Consider the following 12,138-nt stretch of genomic DNA (forward strand, 5'->3'; position numbering starts at 1 on the left):
ATGGTTCTGGCTTACCAAGATAATTCATAGACCCATTTCTGTCCACTGTCCTCTCTCTGGAATTTTTAGCTCTTGTTCTTAATGTCCTTTTTTGTTTGTTTGTTTGTTTGTTTGTTTGTTTGTTTTTCTGGTTTGCCCAATACAATTCCAGAGAGAGAATATGGTAGTCTCAGTTCATTCTTTTCCACTAGTGCACATCAAATTTAGTTGCCTATGTCATCGAATAACTGTTCTTGGCAAACTCTGAGTCAGTAAACAGTGTTCAGGTGAAATGATTTGAGCTATTATCATAGCGCTGTCTCTTAAGCAGTGGGCAGCAACATCTTAGAATATATTGTAGCTGGAGTGGGCCTTATAATTGACAGACTGAGTTCACCTGCTTTTATGTCCTTAGTCCTTGGCTTTCCCTTCTCAGTCAACTTTGTTTTCATCTTGTTCCCACAGTTTTGTTAATAACTCAATGCTTCCCACAAATAAATGTATCCTTCCTCAACTGTCCATTTGTTATTCTCCCTTTCACATATTTACAAACATTCACATAAAAGGTGTAAGTTCAAAGTAAAACAAAATGTGCATTGCTCACCTTCAGTATTATTTATAGTGTCTAACCTGGCACAGAGAATTCTTGGTAAATATTTGTCGAATATCTGTCCACTGAAAACACAAATATATTTTTGTGTCATTGAACACAAATATAATTGATAAGGAAGGCTTATATAGAAGAGGACCGTGTTTTCTCTTTAATGTATAACAATCATTGGGATGATTTCTGGATTTATTTTACTCTTCTTGGTAACTAAGAGCTACCTGTAGAAAGTTTGCTGTTTCTTGCACTCATCTGTTAACATTATAAATATATCTGTTTTTAGCTTTAAGGTCCCCTGTTGCCAATTCAGACAAGTGAGAGATTTTTCTTATTTTTTATCTTTAAGTCAGTTAGCAATCAATGCCAGTATCCTCTCAACTCCACTAAATACCTCAAGCAAAATGTAGCCATTTTCTACTGAATCTATAAGTCCTACATAAATGTAGCCTTTTTAATTTATAAAAGTGTTTTCAAAGTCTACTTGAGAGAAAAAAAGAACTGAATTTCTAGTCCTCCTTCTCCCATAATTAAACATGTAAACTTGAACAAGCCATTTATCCTGTCTGCTCCCATTTATGGATTTGTAAAATGAGTCTCTGAAAGATTTTCACTGTTGACCTTTCCAGCAGGTGAAAAGACAAAAATCCTCTTGACTACCCAACATCAGTTTTGCTTGCAAATTATGGAATCCTTATCCACTTCCTAAAATCATTAATTTTCATTCTGGGCCAGGAGACTGGACACATGTGAGATATGCAATTGCAAAGTATCAACTAAAAAAATTTAAACTAAATCCTTTTTCCTTATATTGACATTGAGAAGTATTCTTGCGGTATTATCATTATACTGAAGTATCATTCAGACCTGTTCGAGAGAGACTCCTGTCCTCTTCCGTCTTCAATGTAAAAACGCCTCTGCTCAGAGGCAGGCCCTCATTGTGCCCTGATACAATATGCTCTGACAGGAAACACAGCTGGTTTTCCATCCATTCAGTGAAAGATATAACTGCCTCTCGGAGCTTCATCTCCTGTTAGATATTAATCCCCACTTCCACCTGGCAGAGATGAGACTTAACTTGGTTTATTTTTATGAGTGTTTAACACACTTTCCCTTTCAAGAGAATATTTCTACTTGGTCCCCTAGATAAATAATGAAAACACCAAGACGCATAATATAATATGTGCTTTGCTTACTAATAGTTCCTCAAAATTGGGTAAATGCAGCACATCTGGATGAGCTAAAGGCATTGTTTGACTTCTATGGTGACCTGTCATTCTAAATTCTGCATTTCAGTTGCTTTTATCTGTCATATCCCCTGCTCAATCTCTCTAAATGAGGTTCACTTTTCACCGTGGTCTCAAAAGCAATTTCCCATGGTTTCTCACAGACCCCCAGACTCCAAACATTATTAAGATTTTTCCATATACATTATAAAACTCTCTACAGCCTAACAGTGAATCATCATAATTTTGTTATGCCAAATCTGTAGGTGATAGAAACAATAAAAAGGAAACCCAGAAAAGACTCACACTACGTTTTAGCAAATGATTTCTGACCAGTTTGACAGCTCTATAAAGTTTTAAAAATGTGTCCTTTCTCTTCTTTTCACATCCTTTATCATTGCTCTTTATCTTAAATAATGAGTAAATATAGTGAATACACTCCTTGATTCTCTACTCTGCCTGTGCTTGGGTATATTAACCCTATCAATTTGTAAACAGGTAACAAGATTAAAGAGAATTGGATACTCTTTTTCGCAAAAGATCCTGCGTGATACCACAACCCTAACATAACCATTGTTTGCATTCTTGTGTTGGTTCCCTTCCAGACCCTATCTATATGAATAACTATTTTGAGTCTATACGAGTAACACGGTAATCAATAGAATGTGCATATGTTTACTTGTGACTTCTTTACTGGACATAACATTGTATGTATGTTTTAAATTGTGTTATATTGATAATTGTCTTTTAAAATAGCTTTTAATTTCTTCGATTACTTTGACGCAATTCTGATGAAGTGCTAGGCAAAACATATTACCTGTATATCTCAGTTAAATGCACATTTATTCCACTAGAATAAATTTAATAGTTTACAGATATCTTTTTAAGATTTATTATATACTGCTGAAAAGCCTTTTCTCTTGTTGCTTATTTAAGTATTTATTTCTTAATACTCTTGTGCACAATTCTGTACTTTCCTTTTATGTAATAATTATATTAAACTTCCACATTCTCTGAAATACTTTCCCAAGATTATTTGCTTTTTTTAGCTGTGTCTGTTATCTTAGAACCATTTTATATTTTAAGTAGTTGATCAGGACTCTTTTAATTTTTAGTGACTCTTAGAAACAATAGTTTAATTTTATTTTGCCTACAACTTGTGTTAAATCTAAGACACTAAAGGACAAATGGCAGAATAGAGGGAACTAGGAGTTGCTATATCAAAATATCTTAATATCTAAGAAATGTGTTGAAACGAATGGCATAATTGAGTTCTTTTATTTTCTATTTTGAATTGCTACTTAATGATATCACTTCAGATATGGGTAACTGAAGACATTATTACTTCCTTACTGCAATTCAAGAAGTCATTTATATAAACTGATATTTGCATAAGCTTATGCTAATTAAAATTATTGCTTTAAGCCAAAGGAGTCCCGCCTAATGAGTGTCATTGTTTGGCGGAACACTAACATATCTCTCTTTGCAGTAGCCCATACAGAAAAACTGTGCCCATGCAAAAGCCTAAAGAACTCTATCCTATAGAATATTCCCACACCACCCTCCCCAAAGCCAGGCTATGCATCTTAAATATACCCCTGGCTAATGATATATGTTAGCTTTAAAAATAAACTGTCAGTCCTTTTACTATTAAAAGAATTGCAATTTGGGACACACAAGCCATGGAAAAACTGCAGCAAGTCCTGAGACCAAAGGAGAGGAATTATCTTCTATAGAGGAGACGGGGTCGTTGGGAGAGTCTGCCATGACCAAAGTTTCCATTGGACTAAACTGGGAGTTTGAAGCATAGAGGCTTTTCATTGGCTGAAAAGGAAACTGGAGCCGAGAAATGCAAAATTATATTTCCCAAATCATCATTGATGACTACCTAAGGTGAGCCATATGCCCATAATATCCATATCACAACAACACTAATAAAACATTTCTCCAGAAGGCCTGGCTGGCTCAGTGGGTTAAGCGTTGGACTCTTGGTTTTGGCTCAGGTCATGATGTCGTGATTCATGAGTGTGAGCCCTGGGTCAGCCTCCATGCTGACAGCACAGAGCCTGCTTGAAATTCTCTCTCTCTCTCTTTTTCCCATTCTCTCTGCCTCTCACCCCCTCTCTCTAAGTAGATGAATAAAGACACACTAAAAAAAGATAAAACCCTTCTCCATACCCTCAAGATATACCCAAGAGGATAGAGATGCCCTGCAGAGTTTCCAGAAACTATTTATAGAATCACCCATAATTTGAATGAGTTTATACAGGAAATTTCAGGGATCGACTGGGCAACATTTAAGAACATAAGTTGATCATATATTTCCTGAGTATTATTTCTTTCATTTGATTCATTTAATATCATTTTTATCAAACAAGTTTCTTTTCATTTTTGTTTTTATATTTTTAATTTTTGAGAGAGGGAGAGAGAGAGCATGAGCAGGGGAGAGTGGCAGAGGGAGAGAGGGTAGAGGAGAGAAAGAGAGAGACAGAGACAGAAAGTCTTAAGTGGGCTCTAGGCTCAGTGTGGAGCCTGATGTGGGGCTTGATCCCACAACCCTGGGCCTATGACCTGAGCCGAAATCAAGAGTCTGGTGCTCAACTGACTGAGCCTCCCAGGTGCCCCAAACAAGTTTCTTTTCTAATTGTCTAGAATGGTATTAATCCATTGGTGGTGGTGACCTGAGAATTTCTCCTTTAAACACTGTATCTCTTCCCATCAACACATAAACACATACACTTCTTCCTGTGAATTTTTTTTTTAAATATCTCTGCTTCTTCCTTTTTCCATATCCTGACCCTTCATCCTCATCTACCATCATTCTCGCCAGTCACAGAGCATCCCCAGCCTCTGCATCCACCTGGTCCTTATCCCACTTTCTTTCCTAAGAAGAGCTGGATTAGGAAATTCATCAATTTATGATTATAATAAATTCTTGGAGGTCTCTGTGTCGTAGCCAGTTTGGACTGTGACAACAATGCCATAGACTGGGTGACTTAAACAACAAATATTTATTTCTCATAGTTCTGGAGGCTGGAAGTCTGAGATCACAGTGCCAGCTGGTAAGGTTCTTCCTTCTTCCTGGTCAACTTCTTATGGTGTCTACACATAGCAAAGAGACATCATCTCTCTAGTGTCTCCCCTTATAAGGCTTTCATGACATAATAATTTAATTACTGCCCAGGATGGCTATTCTTATCTCTTGCTTTTTATTCTCTCTGGTAAGCTAGCTGAACTCTGGTTGAGCTTTTTACTCTTAAGTGCATATCACCAAAATGTCCATTGTTGCTAAGAGCACACTTAGGCATGAAATCTCCCATCTTCTGTTTCAAATAATGTTAGGTCCTGGAGAGAGCTTCAAATCTCTACTTTTTTTTTTTTTTTTTTGCACTGCCTCTCTGCTTTGATCAGAAGGTGTGAGCTCCTGCACTAGAGCTGGGTAGGAGGACAGTAGCTTCTTTGAAGTGATACCCTTGATTTATGACCAGAGAACTGAGATGGGACAGTATCCTCTGGTCTTCTTGGCTTGCCTCTCCCAGTATGGAACGTCTGTTATATGAGTGAGCTTTGACAAGGGCAGTAAGAGAAAATTCTTGGTTTGCCCCTGCTATGGTTAACTTCTGCCCTATAAATGGGGGATGGGTGAAGAAGGGACCCTCAACTTTTTGGCCATACTGAAACTTGGAGCTGGGCGTGGGGGATGAAAACTGCTGGCAGACCGCCCTTATCAGTGAAATAGTCTATGCCTTGCCGGGGGGTTGAGGTAAAGGGAACCCTTTTTCTTGACCATATTTGGCTAAATTAGAGCTTCTGTTACCATGTAGAGTTGGGAACAGATTAAGGAGAAAACAGGTAACACTGACTCTCAATCTTCTTACTGAGATACAGATTGTCTTGAATGCATGTCATTTTCATTTGATGTATACCCTCAGAAACATTTCCAGAGACTTTATTTAAAAAACAACCTTTTTTTTTTTTTTTTTTTTTTTTTTTTTTTTTTTTTTTACCAATTATGGCTGTTTCTTGGACAGTGGGTCCATGGAGTTTCTCATGCCACCATTCTGGAAGTTGCCCCTCTTTTCTTCCCCAAGAAGACCAATATCCTGAAGTTGTGTGCCCATTCAGTTTGTATGTTATAATTTATCAAATAGGTTAGAAGTGTGGGATGTCTGGTCTGTAATTCAGTTATGCTGCTGGAATCAGTTTGTGTTTTCAGGTATGTCAGGCTGCCGAAGCTGGGTTAGTGCCAGCATCTTTGAATTACCTAACTTTCTCGGGAAGTCCTTAGAATATTAGAGCTGGGAAAGATGTTAAACGTTAATTTATTTGACTGATTGGTTCTTGGAGCAATAAGGTATGAGAGTTTTAGTGACTTAAGATTAAAAGCTAGGTCTCTAAATTTCCATTCCATCTTGAGCCCTGTCTCCTATCTTTTCCATTAGGATATTTCTCATCTTTTCAATAATATTACAAAGCTGAGAATAAAATTATGCCTTAAACATGTAAATAATTCCTTACTCATTACTCTCCATCAAACACCTAACATGTATCTTTAACTCAAAAGGTTCTCAATCCATCTTGGTCAATTTGCTAAAACTCCAAAAGTCACCAGGATAAGTATTACATGCTGATTCCCAACTGCCACATAGATACTTATCATATGCATGTAGTTTTGGTTTTACAGGATTAAATGCAACAGATAGAATTTGATAATATGAAACACACAAGGGAACACACAAGGAGAACATTTCCCCAAATCCATTGGGTTGGAAAACAAAAGGGGCTGAGTTTTACGAGTTTTTGCAACCAGTGGGGCTTAAAGCCTGGAGTTTTGAAGGTTGGCAGGCTTGGCTGGAATGGATCCCAGAGAGTACTGTCTTCCCTGTTCCTGGAGAAAGGGCAGGCAAGCATCCTGGGGGCAGACAGCATGGAAGTGGTGATCTGAGGAACACCTGGGATGCATTGTGGGGAGATTGTTCTCTCATCTCAAAGGGCATCTCTGGGAGGCAGTGTTCACAACTGTGCCTCTCCAGGAACAGAGGAACTGGTGGGTGCCATTTCCCTCCCCTGTCCCTTACTATAAATGCAGAGCCACTGCTAGGAGGCAGTGCAGTGCAGTGCAGACACTGGCTAACTAGCTTGCTTACATCAAGGTTCACCCCACTGTGCTCTGCTAGAACTGCCCTTCTCAGTCTGCCTTGGTCCTGGTGTGGTGAGCCCCTCTCTCAAGGGACCAACATAAGGCCCTGACCACACCACGTCTATAAAGTCTGGAGTTTTAAAAGCCAGCAGACTTGGCTTGGATAGAGTCAAGAGGGCACTGTGCTGCTCCTGGAGAGGAGACAGACAAATTATCCAGGGGCAGAAAACATGGAATCAGTGACCTGAAAAACATCTGGGGAACACCATGTAGGGGATAGATTATTCACTATTCTAAGAGCACTTCTCCAATGAGCAGTGTTCATGAAGACACCTCTCTGGGAACAAAGTTGCTGGTTGGCACCACTTTCCTCCCCCATACCTCAGCATAAACACAGAGCCACCTGAAGGAAACAGTTCAGTTTGGACACTAGCTGCCTAACTTGCTTACACAAAACCCCGATCCCTTGGTGCTCTGGTGAGACTGCCCTTCTTGGCCAAACTTGCACAGTCCCAGTATAGAGGGCCCCTTCCCCACAAGACCAGCACAAAACCCTGCCCACACTACATCTCTTGACCAGAGAGTCTGCAAGGCCTCAGTCTGGGTGGAGTTGGTGTCAGGTCTCATTTCACAAGTAGAGCAGAGCATACTGAGTTAAAACTCACCACATTCAGGCCAGGGACCAAACACTGCACACAGCAGGCAAGGAGAGCCTTTATAGATGACTGGCCTGAAGGATAGAGCAGCCAAAACAACAGCAGAGTGCACACACCAGAGATATCCCCTGAAGCACCAGGCCTGGGGCATGACTTCTTCTCCATAAAGCCATTACTTTCAGGAGCAGGAGACATAACTGCCTTTCCTAACACAGAGAAGAAGGCAGAGACTTAGACAAAATGCCAAGACAGAGGAATTTCTCCCAAATGAAAGAACAAGATAAGGCCATAGCCATAGATCTAAGCAAAACAGATAAAATTAACATGCCTAATGGACAATTTGAAGCAACAATCAAAAGGATACTCACTGGGCTTGAGAAAAGAATAAAAGACATCAGTGAGACCCTTATCACAGAGATAAAAGAGTTAAAGAAGAGTCCATCAGAAATGAAGAATACAATAAATGAGATTGTAAACAGGTTTGATGCAATGAACAGCAGGCTGGAAGAAGCAAAGGAATGAATCAGGGACCTAAAAGACAATATACTGGAATATAATGAAGCTGAAAAAAATAGAGAAAGAAAAATTACATAGCACAAGAATGGACTTAGGAAACTCAGTGACTCCATGAAATGTAATAACCTTTGAATTATAGGAATCCCAGAAGATGAGAAAGAAAAGGGGGTAGAAAATTTATTTCAAGAAATAATAGTAGAAAAGTTTAATCTGGGGAAGGAAACAGACATCCAGATCAATGAGGCACAGATAACTCCCATCAAAATCAACGAAAGCATGTGAACACCAAGACATTGTAATTAAATTTGAAAAATATAGTGATTAAAAAAAAAAAAAAACCTTAAAAGCAGCAAGAGAAAAAAAGTCCTTAAGTTACAAGGAAAAAGCCCATAAAGCTAGTTGGAGGTTTCTCAATAGAAACTTGCAAACATGAAGGGAGTGGCATGATATACTCAACATGCTGTATGGGCAATATCTGGAGCCAAGAATACTCTATCCAGTAAGGCTATCATTCAGAATAGGAGAGACAAAGAGTTTCCCAGACACACAACAACAACAAAAACAAAACAAAACAACTAAAGGAATTCATGACCGCTAAACCAGCCCTGCAAGAAATATTAAAGGGGACTCTTTGAGAGCAAAAGAGAGACCAAAAGTGACAAAGGCAAGAAAAGATCAGAGAAAATTTCCAGAAACAATGGCAAAACAAGTAATAAAAGGGCAATAAATACATATCTATCAATGATTACTTTGAATGTAAACACCCCAATTAAAAGACATAGAGTGTCAGAACGGGTTAAAACAAAACAGAACAAAGCAAAACAAACAAACAAACAAACAAAAAAACCCAAGACTTATCTATATGCTACCTACAGGAGACTCATTTTAGACCCTGGACACCTGCAGGTTGAAAGTGAGGGGGTGGAGAAACATTTATCACACAAATGGTTAGAATCAGAGTATCCCTACTTATATTGGATAAATTAGACCTCTTTCTCCTTGTATTGTTTTTATCCTGCTTTGGTCTCAGGATAGTACTGGCCTCGTAGAATGATTTTGAATGTGTTCCTTCTATTCCATTATTTGTGAAATTTTAATAAAGATTGTCATTATTATTTTTTAATGTTTTGTAGAATTCCCCAATGAAACTATGTGATCTTGGGCTTTTCTGTGCTGGGACATTTTTTTTTTAATCTTTATTTATTTTTGAGAGAGAGAGAGAGCGAGAGCAAGTGGGGGAGGAAAAGAGAGAGGGAGACAGAATCCGAAGCAGGCTCCAGACTCTTAGCTGTCATTGTGCTGGGAGATTTTTGGTTCCTAATTCAACTTTCATTCTTATTATTGGTCTAAGAAGATTTCCTATTTCTTGGATTCAAGATTCATGATTCAGTTGTGGTAACTTGTGCCTTTTTAGAAAAAATTTTTTTCCAAAGTATCTGATTTGTTAGTATATAATGGTTTATAGTAATTGTTATTGCATTATATACTTCTGTGGTTATCTCTTGTATTATGTTTCTCTCTTCTTTTTTTCTTAGTTAATACAGTTTTTTCTTGTTTTTTTAAATTTTTTTTAACGTTTATTTATTTTTGAGACAGAGAGAGAGACAGAGTACGAACGGGGGAGGGTCAGAGAGAGAGGGAGACACAGAATCTGAAACAGGCTCCAGGCTCTGAGCTGTCAGCACAGAGCCGGATGCGGGGCTCGAACTCACTTGCCGCGAGATCATGACCTGAGCCGAAGTTGGACGCTCAACCAACTGAGCCACTCAGGTGCCCCAATACAGTTTTTTCTTAATGTTTATTTATTTTTGAGAGACAGAGAGAGAGCAAGCACGAGCGGGGTACAGGCAGAGAGAGAGGGAGACAGAGCGTGAACAGGGGAGAGGTAGGAAGAGAGGGAGACACAGAATCTGAAGCAGGCTCCAGGCTCTGAGATGTCAGCACAGAGCCCGATGCAGGGCTCAAACCCACGAACTGTGAGATCATGACCTGAGCTGAAGTTGGATGCCTAACTGACTGGCCCCCAGGTGCCCCTTAGCTAATGTAGTTAAAGCAAATTTTGCTTTAAAACAAAGCCAATATTGTTTATTTTTGTTTTTTAGAAAACTGGCCATTACTTTCAATGTTATATTACTGTTTATTCTGGTCTCTATTTTATTTATTTTTGATTTTTGTTATTTCCTTTCTCTACTAAATTTCAGCTAAGTTTCTTCTCTTTCTAGTTTCTTGTGATGTAATGTTGTTTATTTGAACTTTTTTTTTTTTAATTTTTTTTCCAACGTTTATTTATTTTTGGGACAGAGAGAGACAGAGCATGAACAGGGGAGGGGCAGAGAGAGAGGGAGACACAGAATCGGAAACAGGCTCCAGGCTCTGAGCCATCAGCCCAGAGCCTGACGCCGGGCTCGAACTCATGGACCACGAGATCGTGACCTGGCTGAAGTCGGACGCTTAACCGACTGCGCCACCCAGGCGCCCCTGAACTTTTTTTCTTAATACAAGCATTTATAGCATAAAATTCACTCTAACATCTGATTTTGCTGCATCCCATAGGTTTTGGAATATTGTGGGGTTTTTTTTTTTGAGGCATATTCTGGTTTGCTGTTTGATTTCTTATTTAGCTCATTGTTTGTGCAGTAGTGTGTTGTTTAATATTTACATATTAAATATTTAATATTTACATTGTAGTTCTCCAGCTTTTTTTTTTTACTGTTGATCTTCAGTTTTGCACCATTGTGGTTGGAAAATGTGCCTGGTATGATTTCAGTCTTCTTAAATTTGTAATATTTGTTATGTCTTTTTGTATGTGATTTAACTAGGGGATTCTTCTGTGTGTACTTGAAGAAATGTGTATTCTATTTTTCTTGGGTGGAATGTTTTATATATATCTTTTAGAACCGTGTATTCTGAAGTATACTTCAAGTAAAAAATGTTCTTGTTGAAAAAAATAATTTTAACTGAGAGTACTTGTTTAAAATAAAGCATATCAGAGGGGAGGTGAGTGTGGTGCATTAAAAGTACACTTATGATGAGCACTGGGTAATGATATCTAGAATTGCTGAATCACTATATTGTATACCTAAAACTAATATAACACTGTATGTTAACTTTACTGAAATTAAAATAAAACACTTAATAAAAAAAGCAGATACACACTATACATTGTTATTTTTCTTGAATGTAGTCAGAGCAGTGATAGATTTTTTGGGGGGGACGGGTTGCTACTCAACTTTATGGAAACAAAAGATATAGGCAATGAAAAGACAAAACTTTTTGTCAAACAAGGTGAAGGGGTAGTAATTTCCTAACCAATTTTTAAGAACCAATTCGTATAGTGGGACACTAAAAACATAGACTTGGTACATTTTTCAGGGAATTTCTAAGAACAGTTGTTCTTGTACTCTGGGTATATATTGTGTATAAATCTATTTTATATTTTCCAAGGGACATGGGAAGTAATATCAAACTGACATTTAACTATTATAAAATAAAATTAAAAAAAGTATTTCCAGTTGCTACAGAAGGAATACTATGAATTCAAAAGGAATTGAGAAAGATATGTTATATAACCTTTTGTGATTGATGGTCAGTATGGCTATACTGAAGGTTTCCAGTAGGTAGGATAAAGCAACACTCTAAAAGGTAACTAACTCTTGGGTGTATCTTACAAAAAGTATATATCCATTATTTTTAGTGTATATATATATATATATGACAAAAATAGCTGCAAGTTAATTGCCTTGAAGTTGAAAAATGCTTTAAAATGTTGAAATGATTTAAGTTGAAAATGATTTAAAAGTTTAAATCATTTGTATTTTTATTCAAATCTGTAAAAGAATATAGCTAAGCATCCCCTCCCTTCCTTCAATTTATGAAGCCTAGAAACAATAATATACTACAGATGTCAGACATCTGGACTGAAATCACTCTGGTGTGGTAAGATGATATGTGGTATTAAATTTTTGCCTAAAAGCAATTCCTGCTATTGTTATTTAGGGGGAACAAAAAGTATTGACA

This window comes from Prionailurus bengalensis, chromosome E1, assembly GCF_016509475.1.
Source record: "Prionailurus bengalensis isolate Pbe53 chromosome E1, Fcat_Pben_1.1_paternal_pri, whole genome shotgun sequence".
Classification (NCBI taxonomy): domain Eukaryota; kingdom Metazoa; phylum Chordata; class Mammalia; order Carnivora; family Felidae; genus Prionailurus; species Prionailurus bengalensis.